Source organism: Oncorhynchus clarkii, chromosome 12, assembly GCF_045791955.1.
Source record: "Oncorhynchus clarkii lewisi isolate Uvic-CL-2024 chromosome 12, UVic_Ocla_1.0, whole genome shotgun sequence".
Lineage (NCBI taxonomy): Eukaryota > Metazoa > Chordata > Actinopteri > Salmoniformes > Salmonidae > Oncorhynchus > Oncorhynchus clarkii.
Window position 1 is genome coordinate 70,470,524 of NC_092158.1, and position 12,537 is coordinate 70,483,060.

Below are 12,537 nucleotides of genomic sequence, written 5' to 3' on the forward strand. Positions count from 1 at the left end.
CAGTCCCAGAAACGACATGACCAAGAAAGTGTGTCCGGATTCTCCTAACGTTTTAATTTCTACCAGTGATTCGCGTAAGCATTTGTTCATAAGATGCCACTTCCAGCATTGATTCTATCCACTGTTTCATAGTAGGAGTGGCATGGCTGTCCCAAAGTAGAAGGATCAATCTAGAAGCTGTAATGATACCATCAGTGAAAATTCTTTATTTGATACATTAGGTAATTATGTTGTCACCTAAGAGACATATTATTGGTGAAACCGGGATCGTTGATTCTGACCATTCTCCCAAATGTTTCAGAATATCCTTCCAGAAACGTAGCTATGCATTCCTATATAGCCTGTAAGGATGTCCCTGTGTCAAATGTACATTTCCAGCACAGATTATTGTCGACAAAACCCATTTTATGAAGCCTTGTTGGAGTCCAATATATCTTGTATTGAGTGACCTTCCCCCTGGCTTCCCTTATGTTCCTCCCTGATTTAGACAAACTCTTTAACCAGGTATCATCCACAATTTCACATGATGTCCAGCTACTTTTGAATTGCAACCAAATGTTTAAGCCATGGAGTTAAGAAAATTGCAGACAATCTATTACAGTTTCGGCCTTGGGTCCTCCTCTCATGACTGAGCATCCATAGCATGCTGTAGGTATTAATTGCGTACATGATGTACCATCTGCATTTACGTTGGGAGTCTATGGGATACAGTTTTGGCCTACCCAAATGACGCACCAGTCAATTGCTTATGTAATGTGCTCTTGACGATTCAAGTGTTGTCTTTGTCAAGGTAAATAACACAGTTTCTCACGCTTCCCGCCTCATCAAAATGTGCTAATGGCCGTGCTGCCCATAAAGTGCTGGACAGGACAACGATATTTTTAGAAGACAAATAGTCTGTGGTTCCAACCGAATAAACCGTGTTACCGTCTGGATAAAATATAGGTAGGTCTAGGCTGGATTACGTTTAAGGTTTTTGCCCACCATTTTTTATTGCTACCGAAATGGGTTTGGGGTGTCAGAATTGTCCAACGACTCTTTTCATGTGAATGCCCCCAGTGCCCCCACAGGAGGCATATGCGGAGCCGGCGTCTTCAACACAGTCCTTGCAACCTAATGTGCCAGTGGCACCCAGAAGACTAAACCCCATCCTTGTCCCTCAGGGTCCAAACATTGCCCTCCCTAGACTACGGGAGGTCCCAACGGGTTGTCAACCTAAATTCGGAAGAGCGCGCAGGGTCAGTTTCTTATTCCCCTAGGACAAAGACGGGCAGCACCCTCCGTTGGACTGGTGTTAGTGAACGAGACCAGGCCTACTGAGAAGACACCCCAGAATAAGCGAAGGAGACGGAACAGGACCAGGGTGTGTCCTTCTCCGCTCTCGTATGTAAGCAAAACTGTTTAATGAATCTTCTCTGTTCTCAGTAGGCTAACATATTTAATTTGGCTACTTCAATATTTGAACTATATGAGCCTAATATTCAGATAGATACTTTTGTTGAATGTGTCATGGATTTGTCTAATCCCTTGATATCTCTTCCACATGTTATACGTACAGCACATTCAAGGCAAGGCAAGGACAGAGAGAGTCCAGCTCACCTGCCGCTCCACGGTCACAGTCAGTGGACACGAATGGACATCAACCTACTATGAGTAACGGCCCATCTCCAGGCTAACACTGAGCTGCAGCTAGCCTGGCATATCCAACACCTTATTCTGTCAGTGGACACGAACGGACATCAACCTACTATGAGTAACGGCCCATCTCCAGGCTAACACTGAGCTGCAGCTAGCCTGGCATATCCAACACCTTATTCTGTCAGTGGACAACAGAACATATACATATATATATATATATACACAGTGCCTTGCGAAAGTATTCGGCCCCCTTGAACTTTGCAACCTTTTGCCACATTTCAGGCTTCAAACATAAAGATATAAAACTGTATTTTTTTGTGAAGAATCAACAACAAGTGGGACACAATCATGAAGTGGAACGACATTTATTGGATATTTCAAACTTTTTTAACAAATCAAAAACTGAAAAATTGGGCGTGCAAAATTATTCAGCCCCTTTACTTTCAGTGCAGCAAACTCTCTCCAGAAGTTCAGTGAGGATCTCTGAATGATCCAATGTTGACCTAAATGACTAATGATGATAAATACAATCCACCTGTGTGTAGTCAAGTCTCCGTATAAATACACCTGCACTGTGATAGTCTCAGAGGTCCGTTAAAAGCGCAGAGAGCATCATGAAGAACAAGGAACACACCAGGCAGGTCCGAGATACTGTTGTGAAGAAGTTTAAAGCCGGATTTGGATACAAAAAGATTTCCCAAGATTTAAACATCCCAAGGAGCACTGTGCAAGCGATAATATTGAAATGGAAGGAGTATCAGACCACTGCAAATCTACCAAGACCTGGCCGTCCCTCTAAACTTTCAGCTCATACAAGGAGAAGACTGATCAGAGATGCAGCCAAGAGGCCCATGATCACTCTGGATGAACTGCAGAGATCTACAGCTGAGGTGGGAGACTCTGTCCATAGGACAACAATCAGTCGTATATTGCACAAATCTGGCCTTTATGGAAGATTGGCAAGAAGAAAGCCATTTCTCAAAGATATCCATAAAAAGTGTTGTTTAAAGTTTGCCACAAGCCACCTGGGAGACACACCAAACATGTGGAAAAAGGTGCTCTGGTCAGATGAAACCAAAATTGAACTTTTTGGCAACAATGCAAAACGTTATGTTTGGCGTAAAAGCAACACAGCTCATCACCCTGAACACACCATCCCCACTGTCAAACATGGTGGTGGCAGCATCATGGTTTGGGCCTGCTTTTCTTCAGCAGGGACAGGGAAGATGGTTAAAATTGATGGGAAGATGGATGGAGCCAAATACAGGACCATTCTGGAAGAAAACCTGATGGAGTCTGCAAAAGACCTGAGACTGGGACGGAGATTTGTCTTCCAACAAGACAATGATCCAAAACATAAAGCAAAATCTACAATGGAATGGTTCAAAAATAAACATATCCAGGTGTTAGAATGGCCAAGTCAAAGTCCAGACCTGAATCCAATCGAGAATCTGTGGAAAGAACTGAAAACTGCTGTTCACAAATGCTCTCCATCCAACCTCACTGAGCTCGAGATGTTTTGCAAGGAGGAATGGGAAAAAATGTCAGTCTCTCGATGTGCAAAACTGATAGAGACATACCCCAAGCGACTTACAGCTGTAATCGCAGCAAAAGGTGGCGCTACAAAGTATTAACTTAAGGGGGCTGAATAATTTTGCACGCCCAATTTTTCAGTTTTTGATTTGTTAAAAAAGTTTGAAATATCCAATAAATGTCGTTCCATTTCATGATTGTGTCCCACTTGTTGTTGATTCTTCACAAAAAAATACAGTTTTATATCTTTATGTTTGAAGCCTGAAATGTGGCAAAAGGTTGCAAAGTTCAAGGGGGCCGAATACTTTCGCAAGGCACTGTATTTCAATTTAAAGCAATGTACAGTTGAAGTCGGAAGTTTACATACGCTTTAGCCAAATACATTTAAACTCAGTTTTTCACCATTCCTGACATTTAATCCGAGTAAAAATTCCCTGTTTTAGGTCAGTTAGGATCACCACTTTATTTTAAGAATGTGAAATGTCAGAATAATAGTTGAGAGAATTTATTTAAGCTTTTATTTCTTTAATCACATTCCCAGTGGGTCAGAATACTCAATTAGTATTTGGTAGCATTGCCTTTAGATTGTTTAACTTGGGTCAAACGTTTTGGGTAGCCTTCCACAATAAATTGGGTGAATTTTGGCCCATTCCTCCTGACAGAGCTGGTGTAACTTAGTGCTCACACACACTTTTTCAGTTCTGCCCACAAATTGTCTATAGGATTGAGGTCAGGGCTTTGTGATGGCCACTCCAATACCTTGACTTTGTTGTCCTTAAGCCATTTTGCCACAACTTTGGAAGGATGCTTGGGGTCATTGTCCATTTGGAAGACCCATATGCGACCAAGCTCTAATTTCCTGACTGATGTCTTGAGATGTTGATTCAATATATCCACATAATTTTCCTACCAATGATGTCATCAATTTTGTGAAGTGCACCAGTCCCTCCTGCAACAAATCACCCCCACAACATGATGCTGCCACTCCCGTGCTTCACGGTTGGGATGGTGTTCTTTGGCTTGCAAGCCTCCCCCTTTTTCCTTCAAACATAACGATGGTCATTATGGTCAAACAGTTCTATTTTTGTTTCATCAGACCAGAGGACATTTCTCCAAAAAGTACGATCTTTGTCCCTATGTGTAGTTGCAAACCGTAGTCGGGCTTTTTTTATGGCGGTTTTGGAGCAGTGGCTTCTTCCTTGCTGAGCAGCCTTTCAGCTTGTGTCGATATAGGACTCGGTTTACTGTGGATATAGATACTTTTGTACCGGTTTCCTTCAGCATCTTCACAAGGTCCTTTGCTGTTGTTCTGGGATTGATGTACACTTTTCGCACCAAAGTACGTTAATCTCTAGGAGACAGAACACATCTCCTTCCTGAGCGGTATGACGGCTGCGTGGTCCCATGGTGTTTATACTTGCGTACTATTGTTTGTACAGATGAACACGGTAAATCCAGGCGTTTGGAAATTTCTCCCAAGGACAAACCAGACTTGTGGAGGCCTAAAAACAATTCTGAGGTCTTGGCTGATTTCTTTTGAATTTCCCATGATGTCAAGCAAAGAGGCACTGAGTTTGAAGGTAGATCTTGAAATACATCCACAGGTACAATTGACTCAAATGATGCCAATTAGGCTATCAGAAGCTTCTAAAGCCACATAATCTTCTGGAATTTTCCAAGCTGTTTAAAAGCACAGTCAACTTAGTGTATGTAAACTTCTGACCCACTGGAATTGTGATACAGTGAACTATAAGTGAGATAATCTGTCTGTAAACAATTGTTGGGAAAATGACTTGTCATGCATAAAGTAGATGTCCTAACCAACTTGCCAAAACTATAGTTTGTTACCAAGAAATTTGTGGAGTGGTTGAAAAACAAGTTTTAATGACTCCAACCTAAGTGTATGTAAACTTCCGACTTCAACTGTAAATGTTTGCGTGTTAGCAATACAGTAGTGTAAACTACATGATTAATCATATCAAGTATTCCATGAAATCTGATTTTGTTTTAATGCAGTTTTTTTTATTTCACCTTTATTTAACCAGGTAGGCTAGTTGAGAACAAGTTCTCATTAGCAACTGCAACCTGGCCAAGATAAAGCAAAGCAGAGTTACACAGGGAATAAACAAACATACAGTAAATAATATAATAGAAAAAGTATATTTACAGTGTGTGCAAATGAGGTAGGATAAGGGAGGTAAGGCAATAAATAGGCCATAGTGGCAAAATAATTACAATATAGCAATAAACACTGGAGTGACAGATGTGCAGAAGATGAGTGTGCAATTAGAGATACTGGGGTGCAAAGGAGCAAAATAAAATAAATTACAGTATGGGGATGAGGTAGTTGGATGGGCTATTTACAGATGGGCTATGTACAGGTGCAGTGATCTGTGAGCTGCTCTGACAGCTGGTGCTTAAAGCTAGTGAGGGAGATAGGAGTCTCCAGCTTCAGTGATTTTTGCAGTTTGTTCCAGTCATTGGCAGCAGAGAACTTGAAGGAAGGAAAGGCGGCCGAAGGAGGAATTGGCTTTGGGGGTGACCAGTGAAATATACCTGCTGGGGTGGGTGCTGCTACATCATTGATGTATACAGAGAAAATAGTTGAATGAATTGTGTGTGTGATGAAAATCATTTTCTGGGGCCTGTAGTTTTTCCTGATCTGATAAGCTAACCAGGTAAAACTCCGTACCTAATATGGTATGACATGATTAATCTGTTGTATAAAAGGTGACAGCTTTGCACACTCTTAGCATTCTCTCAACCAGCTTCACCTGGAATGCTTTTCCAACAGTCTTGAAGGAGTTCCCACATATGCTGAGCACTTGTTGGCTGCTTTTCCTTCACTCTGCCATCCAACTCATCCCAAACCATCTCAATTGTGTTGAGGTCGGGTGATTGTGGAGGCCAGGTCATCTGATGCAGCACTCCATCACTCTCCTTGGTCAAATAGCCCTTACACAGCCTGGAGGTGGGTTGGGTCATTGTACTTTTGAGAAACAAATGATAGTCCCACTAAGTGCAAAACAGATGGACCACAGATTGAAGGAAATGCAGCCAACAGGTGCACAGCATATGTGGGAACTTCAAGACGGTTGGAAATCTATTCCAGGTGAAGCTGGTTGAGAGAATGCCAAGAGTGCGCAAAGATGTCATCAAGGCAAAGGGTGGCTACTTTGAATAATTTTCTAACACTGTTTTGGTTACTACATGATTCCATGTGTTATTTCATAGTTTCGATGTCTTCACTATTATCCTACAATGTAGAAAATAGTAAAAAATTCAGAAAAACCCTTGAATGAGTAGGCGTGTCCAAACTTTTGACTGGTGCTGTGTATCTTAAAGAAGGACTTGGGGGGTTCCTAAACACAGCCACTGTAGTCTGCTGAGGGGAGGACGGCTCATAATAGATGTCTGAAACCGAGTGAATCGAATCATCACATGGAAACCATGTGTTTGATAACATTCTGCTCCAGCCATTACCATGAGCCCGTTCTCCCCAATTAAGGTGCCACCAACCTCCTGTGACACACAGAGAAAGCAACATGATTGGACAGTAAAACTCACAGGGCTGAACTTGCATCATGCAGGTTTGCATCGCATAGTCCTGCCCTATGCAACTGTAGGTCTAATAAAACAATTACAGTCTTGTCAGCTATTGCGTTTATTGATTAATTACAGTTAATAATTAGGGATCGAAAAAGTCTAGCCTTGTCTGCCAAATTGGAATATACCCTGAACAAAAATATAAACGCAACATGTAAAGTGTTTGTCCTATGTTTCATGGGAAACTGCAATAAAAAAATCTGACATTTTTAATTTGCATAAAAAGCTTATTTCTCAAAAATGTGATGCACAAATTTGTTTACATCCATGTTAGTGAGCATTTCTCCTTTGCCAAGATAATCCATCCACCTGACAGGTGTGGCATATAAGAAGCTGATTAAACAGCATGATCATTACACAGGTGCACCTTGTGCTGGGGACAGTAAAAGGCCACTTGAGAATGTGCACACAACAAAATGCCACAGATGTCTCAAGTTGAAGGGGCGTGCAATTGGCATGCTGACTGTCCACCCGAGCTATTGACAGAGAACTGAATGTTCATTTCTCTACTGCAAGCTGCTTCCAACATAATTTTAGAGAATTTGTTAGTGCATCCAACCACTCACTCTGATTGGCTGGGCCTGGTTGCCAAGTGGTTGGACTTATGCCCTCCAAGACCCACCCATGGCTGCACCCCTGCCCAGCCATGTGAATTTCTCGAGAATGACTAATTTCCTTATATGAACTGTAACTCAGTAATATCTTTGAAATGATTACTTAAAAAAATAAATCTGTATAAACCAAATTTGATCCCATTCACATTCTCACAAACAAATGGGCTATGAATGCACAACTTTACCGATTCGTTTACCTTGGCCAGAGGGACAGCTGCTGTTTGTAGCCTACAGTTGATCAGACTGAAAAATTGTCTCGTTTCCATCCAATAAAGCATGTCAGATCACTAATGCTGCTACATTTATGTATGAGTTTTTGCTCATCGCGCTTTCTAAATAAATACCGGAAGAAAGGAGAGATTTGTGCCTGGTCCGCGCGAAACTGCAATTTCCGTGACTGATTGATCAAGACACGCACAGAGCCTGCACCAGCACTCGATGTTTAGTACTGAAGGTGTGCATGAGTTGTCAAATCGATAAAAATACAAAATAAAAATTGGTTATTTGCCCCTCTTTTAAAAAATGTGCGGCAATACATTTTATTAAACTAAATCAATAATAGCGCCACACCTGATTGAGAAGTCCTGTGGTAAAGTATGCCTTTTCACACGTTTTCCAGCGTCCCTGTGTGTATGTGTATGCATAGCCACACGTTTTTCAGCGGCCCTGTGTGTGTGTGAGAGAAAGATGATTCAATGTGCCACCTAGTGGCCATTCTGAATTTTAACAAGCAAAATACACTGAGCATACAAAACATTAACATCAAATCAAAGTTTCTTTGTCACGTGCGCCGAATACAACAGGTGTAGAAAAATGCTTACTTACAGGCCCTAACCAACAGTGCAATTTTTAAGTAAAAAATAGGTATTAGGTGAACAATAGTTAAGTAAGGGGGAAAAAAACTGTAAAAACTGAATAGTAACAGTAGCGAGGCTACATACAGACACCGGTTAGTCAGGCTGATTGAGGTAGTATGTACATGTAGATATCGTTAAAGTGACTATGCATATATGATGAACAGAGAGTAGCAGTAGCGTAAAAGAGCGGGTGGTGGGACACAATGCAGATATTCCGGGAAGCCAATGTCCAGGGGCACCGGTTAGTCGACCAATTGAGGTAGTATGTACAACAATGTATTGTTAAAGTGACTACGCATATATGGTAAACAGAGAGAGAGGGGGGGGGACGACGACACCCAATGCAAATAGTCCGGTAACCATTTGATTATCTGTTCAGGAGTCTTATGGCTTGGCGGTAAAAGCTGTTGAACAGCCTTTTGGTCCTAGACTTGGGGCTTCGGTACAGCTTGCCATGCGGTAGTAGAGAGAACGGTCTATGACTGGGGTGGGTGGGGTCTTTGTCAATGTTTAGGGCCTTCCTCTGACACCGCCTGGTTTAGAGGTCCTGGATGGCAGGCAGCTTAGCCCCAGTGATGTACTGGGCCGTACGCAGTACCCTCTGTAGTGCCTTGCTGTCGGAGGCCGAGCAGTTGCCGTACCAGGCAGTGATGCAGCCAGTCAGGATGCTCTCGATGTTGCAGCTGTATAACCTTTTGAGGATCTGAGGACCCATGCCACTTCTTTTTACTTTCCTGAGGGGGAATAGGCTTTGTCGTGCCCTCTTTACAACTGTCTTGGTGTGTTTGGACCATTCTAGTTTGTTGGTGATGTGGACACCAAGGAACTTGAAGCTCTCAACCTGCTCCACACCAAGGAACTTGAAGCTCTCAACCTGCTCCACTACAACCTGCACTTTCCATGACAGACTGACCAGATGAAAGCCATGATCCCTTTTTGATGTCACTTGTTAAATCCACTTCAATCAGTGTGGATGAATGGGAGGAGACAGGTTAAAGAGGATTTTTAAGCCTTTAGACAATTGAGACATGGATTGTGTATGTGTGCCATTCAGAGGGTGAATGGGCAAGACAAAAGATTTAAGTGCCTTTAACAGGGTATGGTAGTATGTGTCAGGCGCATTGGTTTGTTTCAAGAACTGCAACGCTGCTGGGTTTTTCACACTCAAGAGTTTCCCATATGCATCAAGAATGGTCTACCACCCAAAAGACATCTACACAACTGTGGGAAGCATGAGAGTCAACATGGGACAGCATCCCTGTGGAATGCTTTCGACACCTTGTAGAGTCCATGCCATGACTAATTGAGGCTGTTCTGAGGGCAAAAAGGCTACAACTCATATTGGGAAGGTGTTCCTAATCAAATCAAATCAAATGTATTTATATAGCCCTTCATACATCAGCTGATATCTCAAAGTGCTGTACAGAAACCCAGCCTAAAACCCCAAACAGCAAGCAATGCAGGTGTAGAAGCACGGTGGCTAGGAAAAACTCCCTAGAAAGGCCAAAACCTAGGAAGAAACCTAGAGAGGAACCAGGCTATGTGGGGTGGCCAGTCCTCTTCTGGCTGTGCCGGGTGGAGATTATAACAGAACATGGCCAAGATGTTCAAATGTTCATAAATGACCAACATGGTCGAATAATAATAAGGCAGAACAGTTGAAACTGGAGCAGCAGCACAGTCAGGTGGACTGGGGACAGCAAGGAGTCATCATGTCAGGTATTCCTGGGGCATGGTCCTAGGGCTCAGGTCCTCCGAGAGAGAGAAAAAAGAGAGAATTAGAGAGAGCATATGTGGGATGGCCAGTTCTCTTCTGGCTGTGCCGGGTGGAGATTATAACAGAACATGGCCAAGATGTTCAAATGTTCATAAATGACCAGCATGGTCGAATAATAATAAGGCAGAACAGTTGAAACTGGAGCAGCAGCACGGCCAGGTGGACTGGGGACAGCAAGAAGTCATCATGTCAGGTAGTCCTGGGGCATGGTCCTAGAGCTCAGGTCCTCCGAGAGAGAGAAAGAGAGAAGGAGAGAATTAGAGAACGCACACTTAGATTCACACAGGACACCGAATAGGACAGGAGAAGTACTCCAGATATAACAAACTGACCCTAGCCCCCCGACACATAAACTACTGCAGCATAAATACTGGAGGCTGAGACAGGATGGGTCAGGAGACACTGTGGCCCCATCCGAGGACACCCCCGGACAGGGCCAAACAGGAAGGATATAACCCCACCCACTTTGCCAAAGCACAGCCCCCACACCACTAGAGGGATATCTTCAACCACCAACTTACCATCCTGAGACAAGGCTGAGTATAGCCCACAAAGACCTCCGCCACGGCACAACCCAGGGGGGGGGGGGCGCCAACCCACTCAGGTGACGCACCCCCTCCAGGGACGGCATGAGAGAGCCCCAGTAAGCCAGTGACTCAGCCCCTGTAATAGGGTTAGAGGCAGAGAATCCCAGTTGAAAGAGGGGAACCGGCCAAGCAGAGACAGCAAGGGTGGTTCGTTGCTCCAGAGCCTTTTCGTTCACCTTCCCACTCCTGGGCCAGACTACACTCAATCATATGACCCACTGAAGAGATGAGTCTTCAGTAGAGACTTGAAGGTTGAGACTCAATCATATGACCCACTGAAGAGATGAGTCTTCAGTAGAGACTTGAAGGTTGCCTCCAGCTGTTTGCTTAGAAATTCTAGGGACAATTAGGAGGCCTGCGTCTTGTGACCGTAGCGTACGTGTAGGTATGTACGGCAGGACCAAATCGGAAAGATAGGTAGGAGCAAGCCCATGTAATGCTTTGTAGATTAGAAGTAAAACCTTGAAATCAGCCCTTGCCTTAACAGGAAGCCAGTGTAGGGAGGCTAGCACTGGAGTAATATGATCACATTTTTTGGTTCTAGTCAGGATTCTAGCAGCTGTATTTAGCAATAACTGAAGTTTATTTAGTGCTTTATCCGGGTAGCTGGAAAGTAAAGCATTGCAGTAGTCTAACCTAGAAGTAACAAAATCATGGATTCATTTTTCTGCATAATTTTCAGACAGAAAGTTTCTGATTTTTGCAATGTTACGTAGATGGGAAAAAGCTGTCCTTGAAACAGTCTTGATATGTTTGTCAAAAGAGAGATCAGGGTCCAGAGTAACGCAGAGGTCCTTCACAGTTTTATTTGAGACAACTACAACCATCAAGATGAATTGCCAGATTCAACAAAATATCTCCTTCTTTCTTGGGACTTAGAACAAGCATCTCTGTTTTGTCCGAGTTTAAAAGTAGAAAGTTTGCAGCCATCCACTTCCTTATGTCTGAAACACAGGCTTCTAGAGAGGGCAAGTTTGGGGCTTCACCATGTTTCATTGAAATGTACAGCTGTGTGTCATCCGAATAGCAGTGAAAGTTAACATTATGTTTTTGAATGACATCCCCAAGAGGTAAAATACATAGTGAAAACAATAGTGGTCCTAAAACGGAACATTGAGGAACACCGAACATCGAAAACCAGGCCAGAACTTGTCCGTGTAGACCAATTTGGGTTTCCAATCTCTCCAAAAGAATGTGGTGATCGATGGTATCAAAAGCAGCACTAAGGTCTAGGAGCAACGAGGACAGATGCAGAGCCTCGGTCTGACGCCATTAAAAGGTAATTTACCACCTTCACAAGTGCAGTCTAAAACCAGACTGAAGCATTTCGTATACATTGTTTGTCTTCAGGAAGGCAGTGAGTTGCTGCGCAATATCTTTTTCTACAATTTTAGAGACGAATCGAAGATTTGATATAGGCCGATAGTTTTTTATTTTTTCTGGGTCAAGGTTTGGCTTTTTCAAGAGAGGCTTTATTACTGCCACTTTTAGTGAGTTTGGTACACATCCGGTGGATAGAGACCCGTTTCTTGTGTTCAACATAGGAAGGCCAAGCACAGGAAGCAGCTCTTTCAGTAGTTTAGTTGGAATAGGGTCCAGTATGCAGCTTGAAGGTTTAGAGGCTATGATTATTTTCATCATTGTGTCAAGAGATATAGTACTGAAACACTTGTCTCTCTTGATCCTAGGTCCTGGCAGAGTTGTGCAGACTCAGGACAACTGAGCTTTGGAGGAATACGCAGATTTAAAGAGGAGTCCGTAATTTGCTTTCTAATGATTATGATCTTTTCCTCAAAGAAGTTCATGAATTTATTACTGCTGAAGTGAAAGCCATCCTCACTTGGGGAATGCTGCTTTTTAGTTAGCTTTGCGACAGTATCAAAAATACATTTTGGATTGTTCTTATTTTCCTCAATTAAGTTGGA